Below are 13,950 nucleotides of genomic sequence, written 5' to 3'. Positions count from 1 at the left end.
TCGAGACATTTTACCAAACAAACATTGACAATTGGCACACATCTATAGGAACGACACGGAGAAAAAATCGATCAACGACGATTAAAAAGGGAGATGACTTAAATGCTGAAGCTACGAGAGTGTTGATCTTGGATGACTGATTTACTTTATTTTTCCTTTTTTTTTACATTTGTATGATATAGGTTAGACTAGTGTGCATGGTATTCAATCGATTTTTATTTTTAAGTTTACTACTTTATTTCATTTCTTTTAATTCCATTTTTATTTTTAAGTTTATTTATTTCAGTTCATTTCTTTTAATTCCAATTTTATTTTGATGCACATCAAAATGTTGATATAACAATGTAATGGAAGAAAAAATCTATTAACCTCAATGCTAATGCAACATCAAAATGTTTAATTGACAGGGCTATCAATTACTTAAAGATCCATAAATTATGCATTAAATTAAGATCATTCAACTAAAATCCATACATTATAAGCTCAATTAACTCCTGAACCATTTGCTTGAAATTTTTCATAAGGATACAATGATTCTGTAACACCCCCTTTTTACCTGGTCAAGGTAATTAGGAAATGTTACCATCTCGGTTTTCCGAGATAGTGAATTCAGAATTATAATTAAGAAACTCTTTAAATAAATAACAAGTTTAGCGATTACATAAACGTAAACAAATGAATAAATGAAATACAACTCGTCTATGACTATGTCATCCATGCTACACTACTCGACTCCGAGTCCAAGGCGCGGCCCAAATCCAAATCACGTCAACAGGCAAACCTATAGTCAACCTGCTCCCCATATTATCAGAAATATCATATGGATTGATAAGCGCATATTTTATATACTTTCATCCCCTATATTAGCTTCATTTTATTTGTTAATTAGCACTTATCATAGTGTCATAAGCTAATATTTGTTGTTCTAGTGTATTTGCTTGTCTTAACATGTTTTTGTAGGAATCTAAGCATTTAGAGGCTTTTTCCTATCATTTTATACACTAAGTTTATTAAGATAATCAAGACCAAGTGTTGCACTAAGCATGGAGCATTGGATTGGGTTTTGCATGAAGAAATTGATGGATTAGTGAGAATTGCAAATGTTGCCAACAATCAAAGTCAAAGCCCAATGTTCAAGTCCAAGTCAAGGTGGAAATCATAAGATTCCAACAAGATTAGGATGCTCATTTGGATGCTCATAGAAGGATTTATGAAACATTAACCGGGTGCATTAAGGATCATTTATCGCAAACATTGGATTCCTCAAGCAATTAAGTGAGGAATTAAGAGAAAATACCCGGAAACACACGACCCCGATCGGGGTGGGGTGGCCCCGATCAGGGTTGCATGCGTCTTGGCTTTTACGTTATGCTCTCCTCTCCTATAAATAGGAGAGGTATTCCAAGGCTTTGATCATCCAATTTTTACGTCCAAGTTTTAGTTTACAATAGCCTTAAGCATTATAATTCTCTCAATAGTTTTCATATTAGTTTACAAATTAGTTAATCTTGTAGTTGTTCAAACATTTGGTTCTAAGTTATTTCAAGCTTTTGGTTATACATTGTTCTTCCATACAAGTTCTCTATTATTAAGGTATTTCTATTTCTAGTTTGCAATTTTACATTTCTATTTTAGTTACCACATAGTTTATAATCAAGTATTCCATTTTACATTAGCTTTGTTCTTTTCTCATGTTATATCATCTAATTAATATAAATCTTATAACCATGTTTAATATTTCTTACAATATAGTTTGCAACTTACATTTTAGTATGAGTAGCTAAATTTCCTAGTCTAAGGGTTTGGGGAGTCATGCATAAATTTAATATATAAACATGATAAAATAAGTTAATAATAATATTGTTCATATTGCTTCTATCACATGTTTGCATCGTCACGTTTAATCGTTGTTTAAGGCCTTATTCAAATGATTAAGTTTGTTCATTCATTCTATAAGTCGAGAGGCACGGAATTGAATTAGACTAAGCATGTATAGTAGGACGACCTAGTCATGGACGAGAGTTTCTCTAGGACCCGGTCTATGGTTGATGCTAATGCCGCAAGGTGGGTATCTTTAAACCTAAGCAATTGACAATGTTATTAATACCGAATTTATCATAATCATATGTTTACTTTTGCATGTGTGACCCGAACCCCTTAGACTCTCTTTTATTATATAATTTACATCATTATTGGTATTAATCACCAAACAATCAAACCAACCCAAATCGTAATCGACCTTGATAAAAATCTACCCATAGCAATTCACAAAGTAATTCCCGTTTCCTTAAGTTCGACCCCTATTGCTACATTAACTTGTTGTCTAGGGTAATTATCTTTGCATAGGTATGCAATAAACCTATCAAATTTTGGCGCCGTTGCCGGGAAAACGGTATTATTACTTTTTGAATTGTCGATTTTTATCTTGTTTTACTTTGTCTTGGGGAACACTTGTTCCTTGAGACCGTTACTTATCATTTTCCTAGAAATTGTTATCTTATGCCCAGGTCCTCTCGTAGTGGAGAATTGCTTTCACCGGATTCCGAGCCTGAGAAAACCTTTAGGAGAAGACGACAATTTTGGAAGGAAGTGAAAGAAGCCACTTCTCCCATACAAGTTGAAAGTGCTAGAAAGTCTTACTTAGACGATCTAGAGGTTCTTGAAGAGGAGGAGGTTTCTTGTTCATCATCTCCACCACCATCACCATCTACTACCAAAAAGATGGTGAAACTTTCCGATCACTCAAAGCCCACCGCGGCCATGCTTCCGGCCGGAATCACAACCACTCAAATCACCGCACCGGAATTCGAGATCAATCCGGCTTTCATTAGCCTTGTGGAGAGAAAACAATTTGGAGGAAGTCCTTTGGAGGATCCCAATTTGCATGTGCAAAACTTTTGTGACTATTGCTCCATGATCCGTCAAACGGGCGTCACCCAAGCCCAAATAAGGGAAATACTTTTCCCTTTCTCTTTGAAGGACAAGGCCAAGCTTTGGATCAATAGCCTTGACCGCACCACCTTGGGAATCACCAATGGGGAGACATTAGCTCTTGCTTTTTATCAAAAGTTTTTTCCACCGGAGAAAACTCAAACTTTGAGGAGCCAAATCACCGGATTCCGTTAACAAGCTCTTGAGAGCTTATATGAAGCTTGGGAGAGGTACAAAGAGCTTCAAAGGCAATTCCCACATCATGGGCTAGATGATTGGTTTCTAGCAATAACATTCTACAATGGATGTTGTGCCGAATCCCGAAGGATTCTTGATTCCGCCAACAATGGGCGGTTTGATCAAATTGACACCGACCTTGCTCATGCCACGATCGAATCTATGGCGGTCCATGATGCCCAATATGTCAATTCCCGAGTTGTGCCATCCAAAGGTAAAGAAGAATCCTCTAACAACTCCATTTTGCTAGCTCAAATTGCTTTGCTGCAATAACAATTGGCAGAGAGAGATGCTAAAGATTCCGTTCAACAACTCAATGTTGTGTCTTCAACAAGCCAAATCATTGTTTGTGATGGTTGTGGAGGTGCGGGTCATTACGCCGCTCATTGCCGAGCCCCCATCGAAGAGGTAAATGCTTTTCAAGCTTTTAGACAAAGTTCATATCCACCGGGTACATTTTCCAACACTTATAACCCGAATTCAAAATTTCATCCGAACTTGTCTTACACTAGCAATAATATGCTTAACCCTCAACCCCCACCACAACAAAATGCCTATGTTCCTCAACAACAAAAGTATATCCCTCCGCCGGGTTATCAAAATCAACAAAGTTCCCCACAAAACAATTACCAACAAAATCCACCACAAAATGGCCAACAAAACAATCAAGGAGTTGGTAAGCTCGAGGGCATGATAATCCAAATGCAAAGGGAATTGTTGGCTCAAATTCAAAAAAATGATCAAGCTCATAGTGCCGCGCTCAAGATGTTGGAACAACAAGTGGCTCAACTAGCCGCTTCTAGCTCTCAAAGGAAGAACGGTCAACTACCACCCCAAGGTGAGCAACCACATGAAACCGTTAATTCTATTTCCTTGAGAAGTGGTTCAAGCTATGATGGGCCATCCATGACTTTGGATGAAGAGGTGGTTGTTAAAAAGGCTAAGCTTGGGGGAAATGACAAAAAGAAGGCTAGTGAAGAGCCTATTGTTAAAGATCGTGTGCCATTTCCTCATCGATTGTTGATGCTAAAGAGGAAGAGCAAGCTTGATGCCAAAGATGTTGGGTCTCCTATGCCAAAAGAAAGTGATTAGGGGGTTGTTGAAGAAATCTCTCCTAATGCTAAGGAGAGTGATGCCGTTTCAAGGAAAGTGGATGCTCCCAAGGAGAATGAGAAAGAGATAGTGAAAGATATGGAGGATGCTCCTCCCAAGGAAGTTGTTCAAGTACCATTTCCCCATCGTCTAGCAAAGCACAAGGAGGAAGGTAAGTTTGCTAAATTTTTAGAAGTTTGTAAAAATTTACAAGTCACCATCCCGTTTATGGAATTGATTACCCAAGTCCCTTTTTACGCAAAGTTTATGAAGGAAATCCTCTCAAAGAAGCGATCCTTCAATGAGGTTGAGACCATTGCTTTCACCGAAGAGTGTAGTGCACTCTTACAAAACAAGTCTCCCCCGAAACTTAAGGACCCCGGTAGCTATTCTATTCCTTGCACTATAGGCAAATATACCATTGATAAGGCCCTTTGCGACCTAGGTGCTAGTGTAAGTGTCATGCCCTATTCCCTTTGTGAAAAACTTAACATGGGTGCTTTAAAATGCACAAGTATTACATTGCAAATGGTGGACCGTTCTTTAAAGAGACCTCTAGGTGTCTTAGAAGATGTTCCCGTCAAAGTTGGCAAGTTTTTCATACCCGTTGACTTCCACATACTTGATATGGCCGAGGACTCACAAACCACAATTATATTGGGTAGGCCATTTTTACGCACCGCCGGTGCGTTAATTGATGTGAAAAATGGGAGGTTGACGTTGGAAGTGGGTGATGACCGGGTTTCCTTTAGCATAAACAACACCATTAGAAGCCCAATGTTACAAGAGTCTTGTTATTTATTTAGCACTGTGGACTCTTCTTATGCCTCTACTATGCTTGGATCCTCACTAATGGATCCGTTAGAGGACGATATGGGTGTTGTTTGCTTTGTAGGTGACGCTTCTAAGGGCATTATTGCTAAGAGTGCCAAAAAGAAGAAAAGGAAATTTTATTTAAACAATTTCAAATGGTTGCGGAATGCGAAGATAGCTATGAAATGGAGCTCGGTTGGTGGCAAGCTCAAGAACACAACTTGAATCAAATAGCTTCTCACGTCGTGCGGGACGTTAAACCAGCGCTTCTTGGGAGGCAACCCAAGCTTTTTATTGCTTTTATTTCTTTTTGTTTTTAATTTTCTGCAATTTATTGTTTTTTTGTAGATTAGTAATAAAATGTTCGACTTGATGATGTTTCTTTTTGTGATTTTTAGGTGAAAATGAAGGAAGAAGAATTGGAAGAAAATATGGCACGCTTCCCCATGCCACAACCTCGTTCGGGGACGTGGTTCTCGAGAAACGAGAAGGAATTAAAACAAACGCGGAAAAACTCAAAAAGCCGAAGAGGAGGTCAACCCCGATCGGGGTTGGTGGCCCCGATCGGGGTCGTGGTTTGGTGACTTTCTGGCCCTCTCTTTATACGGGTAAAAAAAGAGGATCGAATTCTTTCGATCATTTTCACACACGATGGTATTTTCTCTTCCTTTTTCTTCCATTTTTCTATAATTCTTCACCTTAATCACAAAGAAACATCTACATCCCCCCGAATTCATGCTAGCTTGGGGGAGATTAGCAAGTCGAGTAAGTTTTTAATTGCTTTGCATTTTAGTTTAGATCTTGCATCCCATTAAACATAACCTCTAGTCCTTCTTGTTTTGTGCTTTGAGCCATTTTTATGGTTTGATTGGGTGATTTGGATAGTTGGCACATTGAGGACAATGTGATGTTTAGCTTGGGAGGAGATTGCATTTGCATATAGCATAGTTGGCATGTAGTGTAGAAATTTTGAAAAATTTTGAGAGAAATTTTTGCTTTGTGCTTGCTTGTAGCCTACTTTCCTCTTTGCTTATCCTAATAATGGCTTGTTGCTAATGATTTATTCTTTCATGTTGGGATATTAGCTACATGGGGATGTCTTGACATAGTAGGTGGGATATGAAGAATGAACCGAATAGGCTTGATTTTGACTTGTGGCAAGCTACAAATTGGTAAGGTAGAGCCTCTTTTGACCGATGCATCCATATCCGGTCTCTCTTAGGTGAGTGTAGGTGTCTCCTTATAATGTGTGTTTCATCAAAACGCACAAGTATGGTTCTCATGTCATCTCTTGGTAAGCATGCATTCATTTGTTATAGCATTTTGGAGCCATTCACATGAATATAATTGCCTTCTTGACCCCTTCACAAACAATTTTCCTTAGCTACATTATAACTTGCCTACCTTGTTGAGCTAGTAGCTTGATTGGTCTTGTTTGGGTGCTCAATTGGGATTTGTTTCAAAGTTGAATATCATGTGAGCTTGGTCTTAATGCTCAAGAGATAAAAAAGAGGAAAATGAAAAAAATTGAAAGAAAAAAATTGAAAAAACGAAAAATGATGAAAAATGATGAAAATGAAAAGAAAGAAAGAAAGAAATGAAAACCATGAAAAAAAATGAGAATGAAATGAAAAAAAGAAGTATGAATTGAAAAGAAAGAAAAAGAGAAGAAGAAAAGATGTGAGAAATTCTCAAGCATTATTCATATATTTTGGAGGATTTTCTCATGGTTTGAATTGCAAAATTGGGTTGGAATTGGGATTGAGCACCTTCACAATTTGGTCGTTGCTAGCTTGACTTAGATCCACATTACCATAATTCATTTGTTCCCCCTTCTTACCCATGTTTATTGCCTTCTTCCTACCCATTTGGCTTCTTTATCATGCTTGCATTTGATTGTTTTGGCTTACTAGTTTTGACATGTTTACCATATTAGATTGCGGGCACATTGTTATAAGTTGAGGATAGTTGAGTGTTCATTCACAAAATTGTCCTTTCACATAAAAAGAGTTTGAGTGCCCCGTGAGAGTCCATAAGTCAAAGGATCATGCAAGAGCTTAAAGGTTCATTCAAAGTTTTTTATGCTACGCCGTCATGTAAATCTCAACCATGCTTTGCTTTATTCCTTATCCCCATGTTGTTTCGGGTTTCAAAATCATTATGCTTAGCTTGTTAGGATATTGCATTTGATGGGATGTGGTTTCTTGCTTGAGGACAAGTAACGGTTTAGCTTGGGGGAGTTTGATAAGCGCATATTTTATATACTTTCATCCCATATATTAGCTTCATTTTATTTGTTAATTAGCACTTATCATAGTGTCATAAGCTAATATTTGTTGTTCTAGTGTATTTGCTTGTCTTAACATGTTTTTGTAGGAATCTAAGCATTTAGAGGCTTTTTCCTATCATTTTATACACTAAGTTCATTAAGCTAATCAAGACCAAGTGTTGGACTAAGCATGGAGCATTGGATTGGGTTTTGCATGAAAAAATTGATGGATTAGTGAGAATTGCAAATGTTGCCAACAATCAAAGTCAAAGCCCAATGTTCAAGTCCAAGTCAAGGTGGAAATCATAAGATTCCAACAAGCTTAGGATGCTCATTTGGATGCTCATAGAAGGATTTATGAAGCATTAACCGGGTGCATTAAGGATCATTTATCGCAAACATTGGATTCCTCAAGCAATTAAGTGAGGAATTAAGAGAAAATACCCGGAAACACACGACCCCGATCGGGGTTTCATGCCTCTTGGCTTTTACGTTATGCTCTCCTCTCCTATAAATAGGAGAGGTATTCCAAGGCTTTGATCATCCAATTTTTACGTCCAAGTTTTAGTTTACAATAGCCTTAAGCATTATAATTCTCTCAATAGTTTTCATATTAGTTTACAAATTAGTTAATCTTGTAGTTGTTCAAACATTTGGTTCTAAGTTATTTCAAGCTTTTGGTTATACATTGTTCTTCCATACAACTTATCTATTATTAAGGTATTTCTATTTCTAGTTTGCAATTTTACATTTCTATTTTAGTTACCACATAGTTTATAATCTAGTATTCCATTTTACATTAGCTTTGTTCTTTTCTCATGTTATATCATCTAATTAATATAAATCTTATAACCATGTTTAATATTTCTTACAATATAGTTTGCAACTTACATTTTAGTATGAGTAGCTAAATTTCCTAGTCTAAGGGTTAGGGGAGCCATGCATAAATTTAATATATAAACATGATAAAATAAGTTAATAATAATATTGTTCATATTGCTTCTATAACATGTTTGCATCGTCACGTTTAATCGTTGTTTAAGGCCTTATTCAAATGATTAAGTTTGTTCATTCATTCTATAAGTCGAGAGGCACGGAATTGAATTAGACTAAGCATGTATAGTAGGACGACCTAGTCATGGACGAGAGTTTCTCTAGGACCCGGTCTATGGTTGATGCTAATGCCGCAAGGTGGGTATCTTTAAACCTAAGCAATTGACAATGTTATTAATACCGAATTTATCATAATCATATGTTTACTTTTGCATGTGTGACCCGAACCCCTTAGACTCTCTTTTATTATATAATTTACATCATTATTGTTATTAATCACCAAACAATCAAACCAACCTAAATCGTAATCGACCTTGATAAAAATCTACCCACAGCAATTCACAATGTAATCCCCGTTTCCTTGAGTTCGACCGCTATTGCTACATTAACTTGTTGTCTAGGGTAATTATCTTTGCATAGGTACGCGATAAGCCTATCATGGATCGACACAGGCCACCCCGGAAATAGGTGACAATTACAAAGACACACAAACATCAGTTTCAATAAATAAAGTGTGACACTACACAAGTGTGTGAATATGCAACATAACTATGATATGAATAACACGCTATCAAACAACCACCACGCCGGTACCAGGACACTCCCAGACGTACCCACAACCACCGGTGCCAGGGACATGCCCACAACACCAGCACTCACAAACAGGTACAGGGACACGCCCAGACGTACAGGGCCCAGAAGCCAACCGGGTCCCCATCCAGACGTCGTGTCTCGACTACCCAAATCCCTCCAAACTGAAGTCATTAATGTGCACATCCCTCTTGGAGTGGAAGCTCCAAGAGACGACCTGAGTGTGAGACGGTCTCCCAACCGCCTCATGTCTCCTCAACAACAAGTAACCAACACAAATTGTCATATCCTCCGATATACATGCCAAACACGATAAATGTAAGATACCACACAATATGGAAATTACCGACTCATCAAGTCATCTCAACTAATATCATGTTATAATGCAATGACCGCTAAAATACGACTCCCATGACCATTCAAACATTTATTAAAACTGAATAGTATTAACCTACCCTTTAGCAAATCCCACTAAACAATAAAGCAACCAGATAAAAATATGCTCCTCCATAAAGTCGGCACCTAATTAAGATAATTAAATATAATTACTAACTAATCTTATTAAATTAAATACGAATTCAATTAATTAAATAAACACTCGTCTTAAGCTATTCAAATCCCGTCTTAAAGCTACCCAAAACCCGCAAAAACGATCCAACACCTACGGCCAACCACGGCCTACCACCAGTGGCTACCATCGTGGACCACCACCACCAACCATGGTGGCCACGACCAACAAGGACAGCCACCACGGCTTCCATACTAACAACAAACAATAAAACTAACACCAACATGAACAACAACATAAACGACCCCACCACGGCCACCACTGGCCACGGCCGACCGCCACCAACCACCCTATGATGCTGATACCGAGTTTCTCGTACTCCTCCATATGCAAACAATATTTATAATCTCAATACCAAACTAATGAATGTAGTAGGGTAAGGAGGTTGATCCACAGAGATGGTGTGTTAGAAGTGGTTTATAAGTCTTTGTCCTCGTTTTAGTCTAGTCGCTCAACAAGATTGAAGTGGTTATCTATGCTAGGAGTCTAAACTAAAAACATGAAGTAAATGAACAAGTAAGTAAACAAGCAAGGTAAACACAATGAGAAGAAAGACTAGGGTGTCGGGGTCACCCAAGTAGGAGGGGTCTAGTCTAAGTTGATATAAAAGATAAAACGAAGAATGAAGTCTAGGTGTGTCTCTATCTCTCGATATGAGATGGTCCTTGGGTCAAGTCTAGTTGAACTCTCATTGATACCGTCGTCAGGTACCAAAAATAAATACCTAAGTACTACTAACAGAAGCTAGCGGTAAGTAGGGTCGATCTCCACAGGGAGGCAAAAATGAGATTTATCTGTTTTAAATTAGTCTAAGAGTAACGGGGGTTTGAGTATGATTTCTAAACTAAGAGAGGTGGCAAGAGAAATTGAACGATAAAAATAAAGGGATTAACAATAAAGAGAGAGAACTAGGATTGTCGGGTCAACAATGAATGTCAGATAATTGCAGCTAAGGTCACAGATCGGTCACAGATAATTGCAGCTAAGGGGCAATGAATATCTCCTTCCGATCTCAATTCACCCTAAAACACTATTAGCTTAGCTTCCGCCCTCACTAAAGCATCATAATGTTCACTGTAGGTCTCATCCCTTCCAACCTTCCGGTCTAGGTCAAGGATTACCAAATAAATTAGCTAGATGTATCGACTCAAGCAACTAATTGCAATTATATGCGGTGATTAACAGCATAGACAAGATTTTAGCAACAGATCTACAAACCTAACTAGCAACTAACATCAACTCATTGAATCCCCTAAATCCTAGCAGGAGAATTAGCTAAACATAATAATAAATAAAGCAAAAGAGAAGGAAGAAGCAAGAACATACATAATGAAAGATACAAAATAAAGAGAGGAAAGATTAAATAGAGAGAGCAAAAGAAAGATTACAAAGTAGCGAATCCGGAAAAAAGAAGCAAAGCAAAGTTCCCAGCAGTAATTAAGAGTAAGAGCAGTGATTAAGAGTATATGAGATGTCTTTAACCTAATCCCCCGACTTCCTTTATATAGGGAAGTGATTCTTAACATAAAATAAACCTAACACGGGATTAAAATCCCGAGTATATAAGCTAGTCACTCGATCGAGCAACTTTATATCACTCGATCGAACAAATCCAAGCTAAAACCTCTCGAATCGAGGACTTTAGGTACTCGATCGAACACTTATAAAAAAGGCACATTCGATCGAGTAGAAAAAGGACTCGATCGAACAAAATAGGACTCGATCGAGTACTTTCCAGTGCACAATTCCTGCTTCGCGCACTGAACTTTAACCCACTGCCATTTCTTCGTTACTTTGGCAAACAGAGCGTTTCCGGTGGCGTTGGAAATTAAGAGGACAAGCTTTCATCTCCAATTGGAATCACAGGAAAATCAGTTGTAGAACTCGAGATATAGCTCTTCAAAATAGGCACTAGTAATTTGAAGTTCTTCCTTTGCTCGCCTAGCTATCTCACTTCTTTGCGCATCTTAAAATAGTACTTTCCAAACTCCGACTCAACTCATCTCCTAAATGAATGCATATGGACATGTTTTAAGCTTGATTATGCTCCTTTCTGGTTCATACCTGCAAATAATACAAGACAAACCAAAGTAGACTCTTCAGGGGACATTTGTAGCTAAACACTACTAAATATGCATTGGAATGCATGCAAATGAAGTACAAAGTACCTATATAAAATGCACGCATCAAATCTCCCCAAACAAAACCTTTGCTTGTCCCCAAGCAAACTATATGCAAAACTAATGGAACAGAAAAAGAAAGCTTAGAGCTAGCTACAAATGCCCACTTAGACCAATTTAATGCAGCAAACTAACACTTATAGGAAAACAGTTAAGTACAAACGAGTTATAAGATGTCTATAATAAAGCTGAACCGTCGACTTTGCAAGACCTTTAATGATGGACTCTCACGGGTCACTCTCCTCTCATGAAGCAGAGGGTAAGCATATGAGTGTAAGAGAGAAGGAAATATAGTCGCTCACCAAAACTACAACCCACATAAACATGCATGCAGCTAATATGATAGACAATTCTAGCTACCGTACACATACATTCCAACCAAACAAGGTCCCGTCACAGCCAAGGGCTTACAAAAGTATGGAAAAGTGAGGCAATGGGTAAGAAAAGGCAAAATATTTTTGAGAATGTGAGGCTAATAATCAAGCTAGCAACCTAATCAAAACCAAACTAAACAATATCCGATTCTTAATCATCTCAAAATTAAACACAAGTACCCTTGAATTGGCACAAATACTCACTAACCAAATCAAACATACTCCTCAATAGATAATGATAAAGCATAGGAGCGAAACCGTCTCATCAAACAAACTTCCCTTTTTTTTCATTCTTTTTCTTTTCTCGGTTTCTTTGTTGTTTTTTTTTTTTATTCATGTTTTTTTAATTTTTCAATTCTTTTTTTTTCATCATCCTCCTTTTTCCATAAATTACCAACTCCCAATAATGAGACACGGACCAAACTTGGCACACAATAAACTATATACCGCAAAACATATACTAACTAGCTTGACAAGAAAGGCTAAATTTGGGATGTAGTTAAGGGTCAAAGAGGCAAATTTGGCTAAATGTGGAGTTTATGGGTAAAAATGAACGAAAGGGAATGTAAGCACCTCCATGCATGTGACACCAATCACTAACCCGAATGTATGTAGGCAAAAACCAATTGAATTTAATATACATGCAAATTAATGAACATGTTATGCAAGGAGTAAATACTCACAATCCTACGTGAAACCGGTCATAAATGACACCAGTTTATAAGGCTCTAAATCTTAGAAATTATAAGTAGTTTGCCAAAATTTCAGGTCAAGTCTATTTGTTCAGCTGTATTTTTAACATTAACTCGTAGATATGCGAAAACACAAAGCTATAGATATCAGTTTAATGCAAGGCTTAAGTGAAAAGGACAAAATATAGTGCAATTTCATCATTAAAATCCACTGTTCCGACTCAACCTACATGCAAAAGTAAACGTGAAATTTTTTGATTTTTTAGAAATTTTTAATTTTTGAAATTTTTTATTTTTATGAGATTTTGATTTTTATGAAAAATAAACAACAATGCATACGGAAATTAAACGTGATAACAGAAATGCAATAAAAACTGAATGCAGACACAGATATGGATGCATAACCTCCCCAAACCAAACCGTACAATGCCTTCATTGTACCTAAAATAGGGAAAAAAATGCAAACTAGAAAGGAGAGAGAGACTGTGGAAAACTTACAAAAGTACGCGAAGTAGGGACCTCCCCAAACCAGCCAACAAAATGGGGGTCGCTAAATAGCCCCTAATCAGCGTCACAGGAAGCGAATCAAAACGGAAGCACTCGATCGAAAGGACACAATGATCGATTGAGTGAACTGGGCATCTAAGTAATTCGATCGAGGAAATAGGGCTCTCGATCGAAAGACCCTCTTTTGCAGGCACTCGATCGAGGAGAAGATATGTTCGATCGAGTGAAATCAACAGCAAAAGGGTACGATCGAGTATAAAAAATACTCAATCGAGCCATCCACGTTAGATTCCTGCAAAGATGCAATAAACAACCCGCGAAACTAACAGAACAAGCTAACTGATCCAGTCTATGGTTTAAAAACCAATTATTACACACGCAACAGAAACTTAAAAGCAAATCAACAAAAAATTTAAACTCTGGGTTGCCTTCCGAACAGCGCTAGTTTCAGACAGGTCCCAGCTCGACCATCTTTTCTTCATCCAGCCATATTAATTAAGCCCAGTCAAAACAGCTCAAAGCCCGCAGCAGCCGATCAAATAACTGCGCATGTGCTACACAAAACTGTAAATAGCACCATAAAATAGTAATAGCATTGGAAATTAAAATGAAATAGCATTTAAGTCTAACAAATTTCCTATGA

The 13,950-nt window shown here is 37.6% G+C and overlaps 1 non-coding gene across 1 annotated transcript; it reads right to left on the bottom strand.

Moving 5' to 3' along the window:
• Nucleotides 1–3,093: 3,093 nt before the first annotated feature.
• LOC141624930 (small nucleolar RNA R71) lies at nucleotides 3,094–3,200 on the bottom strand. Its single transcript, XR_012534733.1, has one exon. It is a non-coding gene; the product is annotated as a small nucleolar RNA R71 (small nucleolar RNA).
• Between the last annotated feature and the right edge of the window lie 10,750 nt (nucleotides 3,201–13,950).

The sequence above is a fragment of the Silene latifolia genome, chromosome X (assembly GCF_048544455.1).
Source record: "Silene latifolia isolate original U9 population chromosome X, ASM4854445v1, whole genome shotgun sequence".
Taxonomy (NCBI): domain Eukaryota; kingdom Viridiplantae; phylum Streptophyta; class Magnoliopsida; order Caryophyllales; family Caryophyllaceae; genus Silene; species Silene latifolia.
Note: the sequence above shows the minus strand (reverse complement) of the source record. Positions and strands in the feature narration are given on the sequence as shown.